The following is a 17,056-nucleotide window of genomic DNA, read 5'->3' on the forward strand; positions in this document are numbered from 1 at the left end:
AATGCCGAAAAAGATACTATCTGGCAGGTCAATATAAATTAAGAAAAGTAGGGGCCCGAAGACGGTGCCCTGGGGAACGCCGGTTATAACGGTGGTTAAGGATGAGGAATGGCCGTTAACATGCACAAACTGCTGCCTGTTCGTTGAAACGTTACATAACCAATCGACAATAAAATTATTAAGATTCAGACGGGAGAGTTTTAGAATGAGCCAATTATATGGAACCTAGTCTAAAGCTTTCTCAAAATGGAGGAGGAGGAGAAAACATTTGTTTGAAGGAATAAATGGAGTTTGTGGTGTGGGGCCTACTTGGTTCATGGGGCCCATTCAAGCGGTGGTGGCTGCCCTCAGTCCAGGGCGCCACAGGCGGTTGCCGCCCTGCGCACCCTGTCGATCAAGCTGACTTGATCATAAAGGCAGTGTCGCTGGCCAGCAGCACCTCCCACCGCTCAACACGCGCTTGGTAGCGTTTACCGGAATGCTAAGATCACTACTGGAACTAATGTCATTAATATGAAATATTAGTGAGGGAAAGTGCTAATTGGTGCCTGTTACCGTCCTCCCGATTCAAACCAATCCTTTATCACCGATGTTCACAACAGTATTACTAATGCACTTAGGGCCTGCCCAGCAGATATGGTTTATCTTTTGGGGGATTTTAATTTTCCGCACATCGACTGGGATATGCTGACCTCTAGCTGCCGAATTTCATTAGATTTCATTAATTTCATCCTAGACTTCAACTTCTCCCAGGTTGTCACTCAAGCCACTCGCGGATCTAATATCTTGGACTTAGTACTTACAAGCAATCCGGAAACAATTAAGCAAATAAGTTACCTGGATGGCTTTAGTGACCATAATGTGCTCCAGTTATCTATTAACATACCGTCACCTTATACGGGTCAAATAAGCAAAGAAATTCGTAACTATAGCAAGGGTGACTATGCTACCATTAATGCTGACCTAGAATTCTTTTTCAATAATGCTTTTCTTCCTTCCTTGCATAGTCGAACGGTCGAGGAAAATTGGGGGCTCTTCCGAGATAAATTATGCTCATTAGTAAACCAGTACATTCCAGTGATCAAAATATCGAACGATAAATTGAACCCTTCGTTTATCAATTCCCTCAGGCGACTTAGAAACAAAAAGAAACGCGTTTATAGGAGCGCTAGACAATTAGACACCCCATCGGCTTGGGAAAAATAAAATGAATGCTTGAAAAACTGCAGCTCCGCTTTAATCACTGCTAAAGATAAATATTTTTCACATGATCTTCCAGCCCTTCTTCATTCCAACCCCAAAAAAATTGGCAAATGATCTCTCCGAGCCGCGATACCAATCACATTTCATTGCACAATAGCGACCACATGCCCCTTCCTGACAATGAGGGTGCTTCATGCTTCAACACATACTTCTCCTCTATATATTGCACAGAATATCATTCCATTTCAGGTTCCCGACCTGAACTATCAGTTCATGACGTCCATCGATATTTCTATCGACGGTATAGACAATCTCTTATAAACAATCTTAAGCTATCTAATTCTTGTGGCGTCGACGAGATTAACTCAAAAATACTAAAGAACACCGTCAATACTTCTAGCACAATACTCTATCACATCTTCAGACAGTCATAAGTTTTAGGGGAGCTCCCTTTAGATTGGAAGACTGCTAAAGTAGTTCCTATATTCAAAAATGGTAACAAATATTCACCAGATAACCACCGGCCAATCTCACTAACATGTATTTGTTGTAAAATGATCGAGCACATTATTGCCTCTCACATATACAACCATCTCGAATCGAACAACTTTTTCTTCTTTAATCAACACGGCTTCAGGAAAGGCTTATCATGTGAGACCCAGCTTTTAGAATTTACAACTGACCTGCATTTTGACATCGATAGCATATTTCTCGACTTTTCGAGGGCATTTGATCGTGTAGCGCACTGTCGCCTCATTTCAAAGTTAACTGCACTGCAATTAGACTCACAGACACTAACTTGGCTTCGGAACTTCCTCTCTAACCGCCAGCAGTTTACAATAGTTAACAATATTTCCTCACCTCTTTGCTATGTTACTGCCGGTGTGCCTCAAGGTAGCGTTCTTGGGCCACTACTATTCCTGATATACATTAATGATCTTTCTAATAATTTAGCATCACGCGTGCGATTGTTCGCAGACGATTGCATTGTCTACCGCCCTATAACCAGCGCCCATGATCATCTCCTTCTTCAAAACGATCTTCAGCTTATTTTTTATTGGTGCAACACACGGTTAATGACCCTAAATTCATCTAAATGTAAAGTAATCTCTTTTACTCGCAAACACTCCATCTCTACGTTCTCTTATCACGTAAATAACAACCCGATTTCCCCAGCCACTTCATACAAGTACTTGGGAATTAATTTCGTACCAAACCTTTCCTGGAACCATCACATTAAGACCATATGTGCTAATGCCTCAAGGTCACTGGGGTACTTACGTCGAACCTTGCGCAAATCACCCTCCAACATACGTAAGCTAGCTTTCCAAACGTTTGTTCGCCCGCAGCTCTCGAATTCGCCTCTCCAATCTGGTCACCTTACCAAAAGAACCCAACCAGCTTATTAGAATCTGTGCAAAATAGGGCCGCAAGGTTTATCTCTCATAACTATAGATACAATTCTAGTATTTCGCTAATAAAACTGGATATTTCACTTCCACCCCTCAGTGTCCGTCGTGACTTCGCTCTCTTAACTCTGCTTCATAAGTACGTTCGTGCGGATAGGAAATCTTCCTTGCGGCTTGAATTTGCATCATGCACATCACGCAGGCCACATAATCACCTCAGCTTCACTCGGATATACGGAAACACTCACGCATTCAATTGGTCAGCCCTTCCCCGTGCCATTCGATAATGGAATGCCCTTCCTGATTCCATGGTCTCCGAAAAAAATCCTGACAAATTTCGCCCGCTCCTCATTTCGCATTTCATTGCATAATCTCGACAAAAATGCGTGTCCCCTTCTTATGTTTCCTCATGATATGTCTTCTGTTAGCTTTTTTTGTTTATGGGACCACTTTGCTCTTTTTCTTGTATTACTATGTTTCTTTTTTTTCTCTGATTAGAACGTCACCAGTCCAATATATTTTTATGCAATACTGATGTAACCCTTCAGTTTATTTGTCCATTGTTATTTTTTGTTGTAGTTGCTCTTTTTGTATTCTTATGTATACGACATTGAATTGACTATTATGTGAACTGTACCTTTTGTTATATTTGTGTAATCATCCAGCGTACGCAGGAAATCATTCATTACGTCAATTAATTGTGCATGTATATTATGTATCAATTATGCATGCTGTTTTCCTTTTCTTTCTGACGCCCCCCTTACCCAATGCCTCTCACAAGGCCTGTAAGGACTTTTTTAAAGAAATAAATAGCGTGAGTTGGGTTTCGCAGGACCGATCTCTTAGGAGGTCATGCTGCGGTGGGTGAAAGAAATTAACAGATACTAGGAGCTGCATGCTATTTCAATAAATTGTATGTTTCATTGATTTCGACGACACACTGGTCAAAGAAATGGGTGAGTAGTTGACATCATGATGACAAGCCTTGCTTTGGAATCGGAATGATCTTGCCTACCTTCCAGTCCTGTGGCACCACTCCAGTGAAAAGTCATTCCTGGAAGATGTGAGATAAGATGATGCTAGAAGTAAATTTTGTACTTTTAATACCTTAGCGTTGATTTCATCCGTACCAGCTGATGACGCCAGTTTGAGAGTGTAAATTAACTTAACAATACCTGTCGTGTTCCGGAGCTTCCGTGAAGGAAGGGGCAGACTGTACTTTAAACATGTTTTATTGCATGGCAGCAACTTAATGTGTCCAAAACACAGCCCAGAAATACAAAGGACAAAATGCACACCCCATCCTTGCGGCCAGCGATTGTATACATTTATAAATAAATTATGGTGTTTTACGTGCCGAAACCACAATCTGAATATGAGGCACGCCGCAATGGAGGACTCCGGAAATTTGGACCACCTGAGGTTCTTTAACGCGCACCTAAATCTAAGTACACGGGTGTTTTCGCATTTCGCCTCCATCGAAATGCGGCCGCCGTGCCGGGGATTCGATCCCGCGACCTCGTGCTCAGCAGGCCAACACCATAGCCACTGAGCAGCCACGGCGGGTGGCCAGCGATTATATGCACATCGTGTGCGAGGGTGATGTGATCGCGATATGGGCCACGTGACAGAAAGGGAAACGCTATCACGCAAATACACGTGCACAGATATGCGACATACCATTGGCATCAAGGTTTACTTCCGGCATGACACGGTTGTTAAGGTGAGGGAAATCTGGTGACTCGCCTATGTATTCTTGCGGGAATACCGAGGGAAAAAATGATTTCATTGCATTGGGAACATGACGGTATGAAATAGGAATGTTATGATCGTCAGGCCGTGAAAGAGACTTGCGAAAAGCATGGTTAATTGCTTTCCAAAACTGTTTCGGGTTAGTGCACAGCATATTGGGAAGCGTTGATGTGCGCTTGGTTTTGGCTGCCAAGTATTCCAATGACTTGTGTATGGCATGATAACTTTCCCATGCGCCTGCGTTGTTGGTACATTTGTCTGAGCGCAGCGAATTTCTTTTTGATGGCGTAATCACTTCAAGTTTTCACTGAGCCATGGTGATGATAGTCTCTAAGATACAGTAATCATTGGGATGTATTTTTTGCATTAGTTGCGCATTTTATTTCTGATGAGCCGCCAGTTAGTATCCACAGACCTGCCATTGAAATCAGCAATCAGCCAATTTGAAAATTCTTCTAGTTGTGCGTTCATGGTTGCGAAATCTGCTTTATCATACAGAGTTAGAATTTTCTTTTATTTCATTGGACTTAGCAGCAGCGAGACGACCAGTGAACACCTGCCCTAAGCACGCATACGTTTTCTTTGCTCGCAACAGATAAGTACCGGACCAACGCTGCCCAATTTCGCCACGTGCTCTGGTGACCGGGGGGCGTGGTTCTACTGAGGTGATCTGCGCCGACTCCTGGACGCCGCTGCAAGCTACAAAAGCCAATCTCGTCGTTGGATCTGTTCACTTGGCAGCAGCGAGACGACCAGCGAACACCTGTACTAAGCGCGCATACGTTTTTTTTTTTTTTTTTGCTCGCGACAGGTTGGTGTTCTTTAAAATATACTTTATTTGTTATTGCGATAGCAATTATATGGACACCTCAACCGGATTTCTGCCGTCGGCGTCGCCGTCGCCGTGAGGTTCCGTATAGATAAAATATGCGCCGCTCGCCGTGTGCCCGAGCGGTAGCGTGCGGGGACGCGCGCTATCACGGAGAGCGAACGCACTCAATCTCCCACGAGCAAGCAAGGAAGCGGGAAGCCAGCGACGGAGGGAGCGGGGGGGGGGGGGGGGGGGCGCACTTCTACTCTGCCAACAACCGCGCTCGTCGCTCGCCCGCACCGTCTCTTATCTCCACACGGCTCTGACCTTTCTATGCGCTGTGCATTCGCCGCTCAGTTTCCGTTGAAGCGATAGACCGCGCGCACCTTCGCCCGCTGCGGCATATGCGCTTGCTGCCAGCGTTTTGACAGTCGTTGTCTGCAGTCATTCAGCGTGATCTATTCATGTTTGTTTGTGCGCGCTCACACCACGCTTGTTCATTCAGTTAGTAATAGTCGGGCCCCATTTTCCAACGCACGCTACACATGCAATGCTGCCCGGATCGGCAGTACAGCGCTACAGGTGTGTCCCTTCGCACGCGCTGCCCACGGGAAGCGCTTCTCATCAACACCACCGTTTCACACGCGCCTTCTCGTGGTCATCGAGTCTCTCTTCATGTCGGTCTACTTATGCCGCAGCAGACCTGCTTCCTTAATCAGCTCATGTTTACTACAATTCATGTTGCTACCAAAGCCGCTCACCTTACTTCGTATTACATTGCTGTGTTGCTATCGCATTCCTTGCTTCGCCCTTAGGGCGAAACTGTGAATTTTTTTTATTTATTTATTTACTTATTTAACGTAACCTCAGGGCCAAAGGCATTAGAGAGGGGAGTGGGTTACATGTGAAAGAATGTACATATATACATAACAAAGAATGAGCAAACACATAAAATTCTAATTATACAATGTTAGCTAGGGCGTTCTTGAATAGGTGGCGATTTCTGAGGGAGATTACATCCGAAGGAAGGTGATTTCACTCTTCGGATGTCCGTGGTAAGAATGACTGAAAAAAGCGTCAGTTCTGCAAAAAGGAATTCGAACTTTTTGTGCGTGATCTAAGCGAGATGAAACATACTGAGGAGGTGATATAAGCTCATGGTGGAGCTGAGGATGATGAAATATGCAGTGAAAAAGGCTCAAACCAAATAACTCACGACGGGATGCAAGGGTTGATAGGTCAAGACTTAATTTCATGGCAGATATGCTTGCTGTTCTGTTGTAGTTAGGAAGAGTGAAACGCGTGGAGTTATTTTGAACCATTTCTAGTGACCGAATTAGGTTTTCATGGCTTGGACCCCAGACGGAGGCAGCATATTCTAGTTTCGGGTGAATGAGTGTTTTGTACATGGTTAATTTTATGTATGAAGATACTTGTGCGAAGTTACGACGGAGGTATACCAAAATTCGATTAGGATTGCTAATTACATACGAAATGTGGTCTGCCCAAGAAAGGTTTGACGTAATGTGAATGCCAAGGTATTTGTATGAGGACACGGTCTCCAAAGAAGTACTAGCGATGTGGTAAATGGTCGAAAAAGATGATGTTCGGGATATGCGCATATGCTTCCATTTCCTTATGCTAAGTTCCATCAGCCATATGTTGCACCATTTGTTAATAGCATCAATGTCAGACTGAAGGGCTTTAGTATCATCAACGCAGGTTATTTCGCCATAGACAACACAATCATCGGCAAAGAGATTAATGTACGAGGAAACATACGAAGTTAAGTCATTAATGTAAATAAGAAAGAGTAACGGGCCTAATAACGTCCCTTGAGGATCCCCAGATCGAACAGCAGTGTGCTCTGAATTTACGTTATTTGTCGACACAAACTGAGAACGGTTAGTAAGAAAGATATCTAGCCAAAAGAGCAGTTTAGTGTCTATGTTAAGCTGGCGTAGTTTGTAGAGAAGCAGCTTATGGCACACCTTGTCAAACGCTTTAGAATAATCTAGAAAAGTGCAGTCAATGAGAGAAGAACGATCGAGGATGGCATGAAGTTTGTGAGTGAAAGATATTAGTTGGGTTTCACAAGAATATGATTTGCGAAAACCATGTTGCGATGGCGAAAAAAATGAATTTGATTCGAGAAAGTTAGCAAGGTTTGAAAACAGACTATGCTCAAATATTTTGCAGGGAATGCTTGTGAGGGTAGTCTCTTTGGTTCCCTGTTCGGCCGATCTCGCTGCTGCCAGTAACTGTCTTCTTGCACGCGCATAACTTGTAGAGAACAGTATGGGTGCACGCTTTGATGAATTCAAAGAGGAATTCAGGAAAGAACTGAAGGAGTTTAAAATCAAATTTGAACGTGATGTAAGAAAGCAACTAAGGGACTTTGAAAAAAGTCTTGAAGACTTCAACCTACGGTTTGAAGAAGTGATGGAAAATACGAAATCGTTGGAGAAAGAAAATGAGGTTCTGAAAAAATCCAATGAAACTTTGATGAGTGACTGTCAAAACCTTAAAAAAGGAGCTCGAGAAATATGACCAGAGAATGACGGCGAGCGAGCAATATTCTAGAAGATGCAACATCGAAATAAAAGGAGTAATCCAGGAGCAAAATGAGAACCTCGCAACGACTGTATGTCAGATTGGAACATTGCTAAATGAGCCAGTTACGTCGGACGACATCGAAGCAGTGCATCGAGTGAAAACTCGTATTGAAGGCTCTTGCCCTAACATTGTATTACAGTTCAGGAGCAGGCGCAAACGTGACTCGCTTCTTCAAAAGGCCAGAAAGTCTCGCCTAACAATGACTGACCTCGGTCACACTTCTAGCTCCTCAATTTATGTGAATGAACATCTCTGCCCATCTTTGAGGCATTTGTTGGGGATGGCAATTGAGAAGAAGAAAGCTTGTGGATGGAAGTTTGTCTGGACGAAAGACGGGAAAACACTAGCTCGCAAAGATGAACAAGCTAACATACTCTATGTACGAAACACTTGTGATGTTGACAAGAATCAAAAGATTTCAAATAGCAGTCCTTAAGCAAAAAAGCCGCATCCAAAATGATGATGCACTGTGATGACTTGAATAAGCACTGTGAAGACTTTCTCGTCTCTGAGAAAGTAAAAGATTTCACATGTTTTCACTTAAACATGCGATCCGCACGTAATAAGAAGATGAATTAAAAGTTTTATTGCAAAATTTTCATTTCCGGTTTGATATTATATTGTTAACTGAAACTTGGTTCGAGCCAGAAACTGATGTCATAATGGATGCAGACTACACAACATTTTTGCTAAACCGGGCAGCCAGACGTGGAGGTGGTTTACTAATGCACATAAAGCGATCCACTGAGTGCGAATTGCTCGACACGTTTTCTTTTATTACCAATGACACTGAAAGCCTTGTTGTGAGGTGTAAAAAAAGAAAATTCGCATTTGCGGTGATGTACCGACCACCTGACGGAAGTTTATCCACCTTCTTTGATCATGTTGAGAATTTACTTAATTATGCAATCCAAAATTAACTGACACTTATCCTTGGTGGTGATTTCAACATAAATATGTTAAAGGTATCAACATCGCAGCACAATTTTGAAAGAATATTGCAGTCACATGGCTTCACTAACGTAACCAAGGCGGCTACACGTATAACGCCTAATTCAACCACACTACTTGATGTTTTTATTCCTAACGTAGACCCAAATGACACGTTAGGAGGTGTTCTAACTGCACCCATCAGTGACCACTTGCCGATTTTTTTGCTCAACAAATCTTACCAAGCTGTCAGAAAAGGATCTTCTATTGATCGCAAGGTTCGAAACATCAATCAAAATACAGTAAAAACTTTCGCACTAGATTAAATAATATAGCTTGGGATATTGTATATACCTCAAAGACGTCTGACGAGGCATACGAAGCATTCCTATCGTTATTTAAGGAAGCCTATGATCAATCATTCCCTTTAGTTTCAATCAGAAGAGCAAACCGGTCACGAAAACCTTGGATAACAGAGCACTGCCTCAAAATGATAAAAAAGAAAGATAGTCTTTTCAAAAAGTTTTTGACCACACGTAATCCGGTTGACTGGGAAAACTTTAAACTGCACCGGAAGAAAACTAACTCTCTGCTACGTAATGCAAAGCGCAATTATCTGTTCAATTTTTTCCACGATGATCATAATGTAAAAGGAGATGTTGTATGGAGGAAAATCAACAAACTTTTAAACCAGCCCTGTGCTCTTCAAAAGACTACTGAAATAATGTTAAATGACAAGCCTATTTTATGGTTTCAACCTTGCAGAAACCTTTTATGACTTCTTTTTAAATATGGTCCATAGCTCTTACTACTCTGATGCTACAAAAACGTTCCCAAGAAGCATAAACAGCTTGTATCTTAAACCAACTAATGAAGTAGAGGTTCAGGCGATATTCGCTTCATTAAGCAATACCACGCCATGCGATATAGATGGCATACAAATAAAACCTATTAAATACTCGCTTGACTTAATCTCAGCACCACTTACTCATATCTTTAATTTGGCTTGTTCTACGGGAGACTTCCCTAAAAAGATGCAGGTGTCCAAAGTGATTGTGGTTTTTAAAGGGGGGACAAACACAACTTATCGAACTACCACCCAATTTCTATTCTGCCCGTATTTTCTAAGGGCTTGGAGAAGATTATGCATGAGCGAATTTCAAACTTTGCTGCAAAATTCAATATAATAAACACCGCTCAATGTGGCTTTCGCAAGGGGAGGTCCACTGAACAAGTGCTCTTAGCTCAAAAAGAAATCTTTATAAGAGCCTTTGAAGAAAACGAACTGATAGCTAGCTTGTACATCGATTTTTCAAAAGCATTCGGCCGTCTAAACCACAGAACATTGCTAAATAAACTGGAACTTTATGGAATACGAGGCTTGCCTTTAACACTCATAACTTCCTATCTATCATACCGCATGCAATGTGTTGCTATAGATGATACTTTATCTACACTTAAAGCGATAAACACTGGGGTTCCCCAAGGGAGTATTCTTGGGCCATTGTTGAAATTTTTATGTCAATATCACTTGCATAAACCAGAAACCATCATATATCATGTATGCAGATGACACAACGCTTTTATTTCGTCATACTGATTGCAAATTGCTTCAACTTGACATAAATGAATGCCTTGAAAATTTGAGCAGATGGACCATTCTTAACTCATTAGAAATAAATGTTAATAAAACCAAAGTCGTTCTTTTCACTCCAAGACAATCGACCACCGCGCTAACAGGAAATCTTGTTTTTAACAATTGTGTTGTGGAGATGGTTGACTCAATTAAAACACTTGGAGTATACTTTCATAAAAACATGTCTGGGATACCCACATCAATCATATAATTACTAGGATATCAAAAGTTCTCGGCAGATTAGCAAAATTTCATTTCTTTCCACCGTCTAGTGTTAAATTGTTGATCTACTACGCGCTGGTTGCCTCTCACTTGAATTATTGCTTGCTTGTTTGGGGAAAAACAACCTTAACCAACATAAACCGCCTGCATACGCTTAAAAAAAATCCCTTCGACACATAGCTGGTGAGACTTTCTACGCACATACAAAACCCCTTTTCAAGCGCTTTAACCGTATCTCCGTTCAAGTCTTTACGCATATACACTGGCAATAAAGTACAAACAAAATATTATCACCCCTGACAAGATGCTAGAGTCTATTGCTCAGTTAACATTGAGTGCACGCATTTACTCTACACGTAATACAGATATATGGAGCGTGCCGTATTCTCGAACATCTTATGGTACGCAGATGTTTCTACACACTCTTCCTGTTCTCCTGAATTATCTGCATGAGAACAAGATTAACATAGAAAATGTGAATAAAAAAGTTTACGAGTTTTTTTTTATTATGCAACTGTAGGACACCTTGTATTTATATTGTCTATATTTTGTATATTTGTCTCAAATCACATTGATTTACATTACGTGCTTTATATTTTCTTTTGCATCCCGCTATATCACGGTAATAATATTATATTACATTATATTACTGTACTATTCTGTCTTGCATCTCATTATATTTTTATCACACTTGTATAACTGCAACTAAATTGTATAACTATGTGCTTTTTTCCCTATGTGCATTTTTTTTTCTCTTTTTTTTTTCCCTGGTCATCACTGCTGTCTGCCATGTAAACGGGGGCCTGAGCCTTGGTCAAGTGAACTAGTTTTCACTTTTTGTTCAGGCATCCTTCCGTTTCCTTATGGAAAAATAAACCTTATTTGATTTCATTTGACATGACAGCTTGCAACGAAACGTACCATAGATTACTGTGTGATCGCTCAGTCCAGGCAGATATGTAAGGAAAGAGGACGTTATCAGAGTGTGAGGTTAGAACAAGATCGATAATGTTTGAAGAGTTATCGTTTTGTCTTCTTGGGGTGTGAACAAGCTGTGTTAGTTCACACCCCACGTGGGGAAAATCACTTTCTAAGCTCTATTTTACAGCAAAGCTTTATATGGCTAGTATCCCGCGTATTGATGTCCATAGACCTAAAACGTGGGCCGATCCCGAAGGTCGTGAAGTACCGGGCCGACCCGCGGTGGAGGTGTAGCAGGCTTCAAGCACTCCGCCAACTTGCAAAAATAAGTGTAATATCATGGGTCTAAATAAAACCCGTATCAGATATTAATAACAACAGATACTACACTTTGACCCGCGTCGGCCATGTCTACGTTCGCACCATACACGTGTCCGTCATCCCGCGTATTAAAACTAGTTCCTACCAATCTGAATGTCTTCTGTCGCCTGATGTCATGCTCTACGTAGGCTCCTTTCCTAAGCTCTGCTCTGACTGTGGAATGGATAAGCCGCGTGTTGTGTGGTCTGAAGAAGAACAGCGTGACTACTGAGAACGACGGCGTGGAGACCACCGACGATGAGCCGGCCGCGGATGCCAAGCGTAAGCGTGCTGCTCGCCAGGGCCGCAAGACGGAAATAAATGCGAGCTGTCCACGTGGCCCCAATCCCGCAAACTTGTAACATTTCACCGGAGCAACGGTCAATCACCACATACACAGCTTCACTGGTCATCCACCTAACCAAACGTTCTAAGTGTGTAAGTTAACTATACCTTTTTAGAAAAAAACTGATACAACCATTCCAGAGCTTTAGAAGCATATAATATTACGAAGCACGCAGGAGGCTTGCCCTGTGTCTTGAAGGAACTCAATGCACAACAACATTGTTTTTTTATCTCATTTGTGATGCCTGCGCAAAGTTTCAAGAATGTCAGGTATTTACAGCTTTTGCAAAACAATTCCTAACGAAGTGTTCAAAAGCGTCATACGGTCGTCATCAGCTATGTTTCCCAATATCCTGACATAACTATAGGTCACACGTTCGCATTGGGTCAAAGGGATGCATGTTTAGTGTAACGCGTGCTGAAACGTTAACCTTCCTAGGTAATTGTAAGCGTTGCAATTATTTCCTGAAATCTCGTCACTTCCCTATTTTGATGCGTTATACGAAATTCGTGGTCGGAATTCCTGGTATCCATGGTAAACTGAGCTAGGTATATTGGTTATATTTGCTGAAAATAAACCGCACGTTATGTGTGTTGTGTAGGCAAAGCTCGAATTGCGTTGGTTAATTGCGGCACTTGCAATAAATTACGTACCCAAGCGCCCCGGAGCGTTATTAGCGTGTTTTAAGAACAGCGCAGAACGTAGCTCGTTGCCTTGGTTGCTAAGATCAATTTTGGCGAAAAGAAGAGGGGGCACCATGGCACATTTGGATGCGAAGCAAATGCGTGTGGATCAATTACATACAGCCGTTGTAAAAATTCATTTAAAAAGCGCACGAAAGTATTGTGGGGTCACTGTTTCAAATTGGCAAGTCATTTGCGGGTAACGTTTTAAAATTTGTCGCCTGAATTCAGGAAATTGAAAAGCTTAATGCAACTGCTCAAAAGCCACAGCTTCGCTGGAACTTGGGATTTGATTCTGCAGTGTCGTATAAGTCTGCTGTCTTTTCTATGTTGACTATGCAGTATGTAATGGATAAGTTGAGCTAACCATTTTGTGTATTGCACAGTAGGTGTGAATGAGGTGCTGTCGCCGTATAGTCGATTTTATAATAGAAAAAAAAAACGGAAGATGTCTCGGTGTGCGGCAGAGTTCGTACAACGTGCAAACAAAGATCGGTGGCAGGTGCACGCGCACACCTCACTACGGTAAATGTATCGTGCGGAAAGGTTTCAAGGACTCACACAAGTTCCTGGTACATGAGCAATATGCAGCTATCACTAAACGCAGCAGGGTGCGTCAGCGCGCCGTCAATTAGCCTAAGTAAGAAAGAGATCGTGTATCTGAACCAGCTTTCAAAAACATGCAGCTACTTAAGCTATTGGACAACGCTTTCAAGCGGCGAAAGGAGCATGTCTCTGGCCTACCTTATCTGACCTTCCGTTCTTTCTTTTTTCTTCTGTTCATGTTTTATGGTCACCTGACAAATATTAAGCGTGCTTCGCTAACTTACTTTTTGCGCGTCACCATAAACAAAGATTGGTGTTGATGCGCCGTGCTGTGGTCCTTCGTCGAGTCTGTGTATTTCGAGTTGTTTGTCCGTACCGTGAAACTATTTCATCACGTGCTGGAACTTAACGAAGGCTGTTCGCATAGTAGTTTCCGTAACCTCACTCATCGGGGAAGTCAGCTGGTTCTTACAAGTCCCGCCAGCGAAGCACCGGTTTTTCCCAGCGCATCGGCCCGTGCGGATGATGTTTTGGTCCACAGGATAATGTGTTCGTTGCTTTGTTTAGCATTTCAGTTGCAAATAAATGCTTTAGGAATACGTGGTTGTTGTTGTTTCGTTAGTGCGAGATATTATGCGTCCATTCGATCCCGTCCGTCTCACTTCTTTCACTCAGAACAATACTCCGGTGATGCCTGAATGAATTCATCCAAGGCAAGGCGGACAACTTCACAGAACGTGTTGGTGGACTAGGTTGTTCGTACTTCCAGATTTCACAAGTGCACACCTCAGGAGGGAGAATAGAGCGAGAACAAGTACAAGAGCATTTATTTCTCTATTCAAGGAAATGGATGGAGGCTCGAACCAAAAGCGAATTAAATTCGCTTCACAGGCCTTCGAGCTTCCCATTCACGTGGCAGTTCAGATACAGAAAACAGCACTTCGAATAACACCCATAACACGCAGTCAGAGGGGTATATACTGACACGTATACATGTTTATCTTTCGCCGATGGCCGCTTTCCACCGGCTAACAAATGTTAAACGTTATCGCTCGGCGCAGGACGCGCCTGTATCGGAAGTTTCTAGAACGTTATCGATGCTTCTTTCCGTTGCCTGTTTTCACCGACGCTTATGTTATCTGATTGTATGAGCGACGCGAATTGTCTAGGGCCCGGATTCTGAAACGCTCCTTTCCTTACTAAGGACGTCTTACACGCTGTAAGGCGACCTGGCGTCAATTCTGGAACGTCCCTTACTAAGGGGCACTAAGTTAGGGCCTCCTTGGTGCTTCCTCACGCTTAGGAAGCCGGCATGCTACCTTCATGCTTCCTAACCGCGCTCCTCTACCTGAACCTATGCTTCTCCGCAGGACTTTGCACGCGGTACGCTCGGCTTGGATAGGTGCCGTGCGCAGCCAACGCCGCGGCAGCCAGCCGCCGTGCATTGACGTCCAGTTTGGCTCCGCAGACTGCGCTTTGTGCCATTGCTTTTGTGATTCCGTTTTTCTGTGAAAAGCGAGCGGCGAGAATGACGGCCTTGCGATATTTATCCGAAGACGATAGCTTCGAAAGCTATGCAAGTTTTCTTTGGCGTGCAAGTGAACTTCTTTACGGGACTGTGTACAAGCCTCCGCCGTTGACTCCAGTCTGGCATGTGATTGACAGGCATTATCCACTGGAACACTACAACGAAGTGGAGTTTCTAGCCCGGTATCGTTTTTCCAAGCGAGCTGTTGCAACCATACTGACAGAGCTGCAACTGCTTTGTAACACTGACAACAGAGGAGCGCCGCTACCTGCTCTGTTGAAGGTCCTCATCGCACTGCGTTTTTACGGAACGGGTGTCATGCAAACTGTTGTAGGGGACCTTGTGTGTGTATCCCAACCCTCTATATGCCGATGCATTTGAGATAAGACACAGCTGATATGCCTACGTCTGTATCCCAAGTACGTTCGGCTGCCAAACGCCAGTGAAGCGAGGTCAGTCATGACTAGGTTCTATGCCATTGGAGGATTCCCCGGGGTTACTGGGTGCATAGATTGTACTTATATACCCATTAAAAGCCCCGGTGTAGATGACGACGCAGAAGAGACGGAGGAAGAATGAGCCGCACGCCTCGAGAAGTGTCGTAAGTACGAAGTGGCCAGGCGAGTGGATTCAGATGAGGATAGCACCCGAAACGTGTTCAATTCACTGGACGACAACCCCTTATCCTGCCGCCTCACCGACCATCGGGCCGTCTTTGTGGCAATTGAGAAACAACAAGATGAAGACTTTCACAATAAATACGTTACCATTTAATAATGTCTAGTCTTTAATATAACCATAACTTAACGAGAGGTAACAACCAAACCTAAACATTCAGACGTACGAAGCTAAATGAAAAAGACGTAACCGTAGAGAGAACCAAGCTAAACAATAAGATTAACCGTACCTCTAGCTACGCACACCTAGGCATAACTGAGTTAAGCCACAGCCAATTTTTCTTCCTCCGTGAAATTTTGCCCGGCATGGCAAATACACACACACACACACGCACGAAACAAAACGCAGGCCAAAAAGAAAAAGAAAGCGACGCCTGACCAACCGAACTGTCAGATGCTGCCAAAGTTGCTAGGCTGAGCTTACTTTCCTGCCATGTGCATCATTTTTTAGTTATTTTTACGTCATTGACGAGAGAAATGGTATTTATGCCCTGATATAGAAGTAGAAATGCAATTCTAACAGCGCCGGAAGTTTACTTTGGCAATTCATTAGAAATATTTTGCATATTTTCGTAAGTAATCTCAAAACCAGAAGCCTGTAACGTTCCACTTCCTTTGGTGAGGCGTAAAGTCTCTAGATTTTAAGCAAAAAATATATCTAGGGACTTTAGTGAGGCGCTCCTTCCGCAAGGAAGGTAAAAGGAAGCTTTTAGAATTCGCGATGGCCTTCTGAGGGCGCCTAACGTTTAGGTAGCATGAAGGACTCCTTGCGTAAGGTAGGGAAACGGTCTAAGGTTAGGAGCATTTCTGAATCCGGGCCTAGAACTTTCTGGAAGACACGCGCGTACCAGGGATTATTCTGGAACCTTCGATGACTCAGGTATAAAAGCCGACGCGTTTTGCCGCTGATCAGATTTTCGACGATCGCCGACTGTGTTCGCCGCTATCGTTGTGCTTTGAGTGTAGCTTGCTTTTGTGGGCACAGGTTCGCCCAATAAACAACCAGTTTCGTCATACACAGTTTTACGACTGTTTTCTTCAGCGTCACTGCTACGTGACATCTGGTGGAGGTGCGGGAAAAGGCCCCAGTAAGTCCATCCCGATCTGCTGGAACGGTCGGCGAGGCGGCTCGATTGGTTGTAGAAGTCCGGCTGGCCTTGTCGGCGGTGTTTTGCGTCGCTGACAGTCTCGGCATGTCCTTACGTGATGGGCGACGTCGGCAGAGAGGCGAGGCCAGTAGTATTTTTCTTGTATCCTCGCGAGAGTGCGTGAAAAACCGAGATGTCCAGCCGTTGGGTCGTCATGGAGAGCTTGCAGAACCTCTGGACGCAATGCTGAGGGTACCACGAGGAGGTAGTTGGCTCGGAGAGGCGAGAAGTTCTTCTTTAGGAGAATGTCGTTTTGCAAGAAAAACGA

The 17,056-nt window shown here is 43.4% G+C and overlaps 1 protein-coding gene and 1 pseudogene across 1 annotated transcript in view; both read right to left on the bottom strand.

Annotated features, from left to right (window-relative positions):
• LOC119455289 (putative ferric-chelate reductase 1) overlaps positions 1-15,123 on the bottom strand; it is a 308,383-nt gene extending 293,260 nt beyond the window's left edge. Inside the window, exon 1 of the mRNA XM_049668688.1 lies at positions 15,118-15,123. The gene's annotated coding sequence lies outside the window, so the exon portion shown is untranslated. The remainder of the gene's footprint in view (positions 1-15,117) is intronic.
• LOC119457176 (U2 spliceosomal RNA) lies at positions 11,735-11,909 on the bottom strand (annotated as a pseudogene).
• Positions 15,124-17,056: the final 1,933 nt, after the last annotated feature.

This window comes from Dermacentor silvarum, chromosome 6, assembly GCF_013339745.2.
Source record: "Dermacentor silvarum isolate Dsil-2018 chromosome 6, BIME_Dsil_1.4, whole genome shotgun sequence".
Taxonomy (NCBI): domain Eukaryota; kingdom Metazoa; phylum Arthropoda; class Arachnida; order Ixodida; family Ixodidae; genus Dermacentor; species Dermacentor silvarum.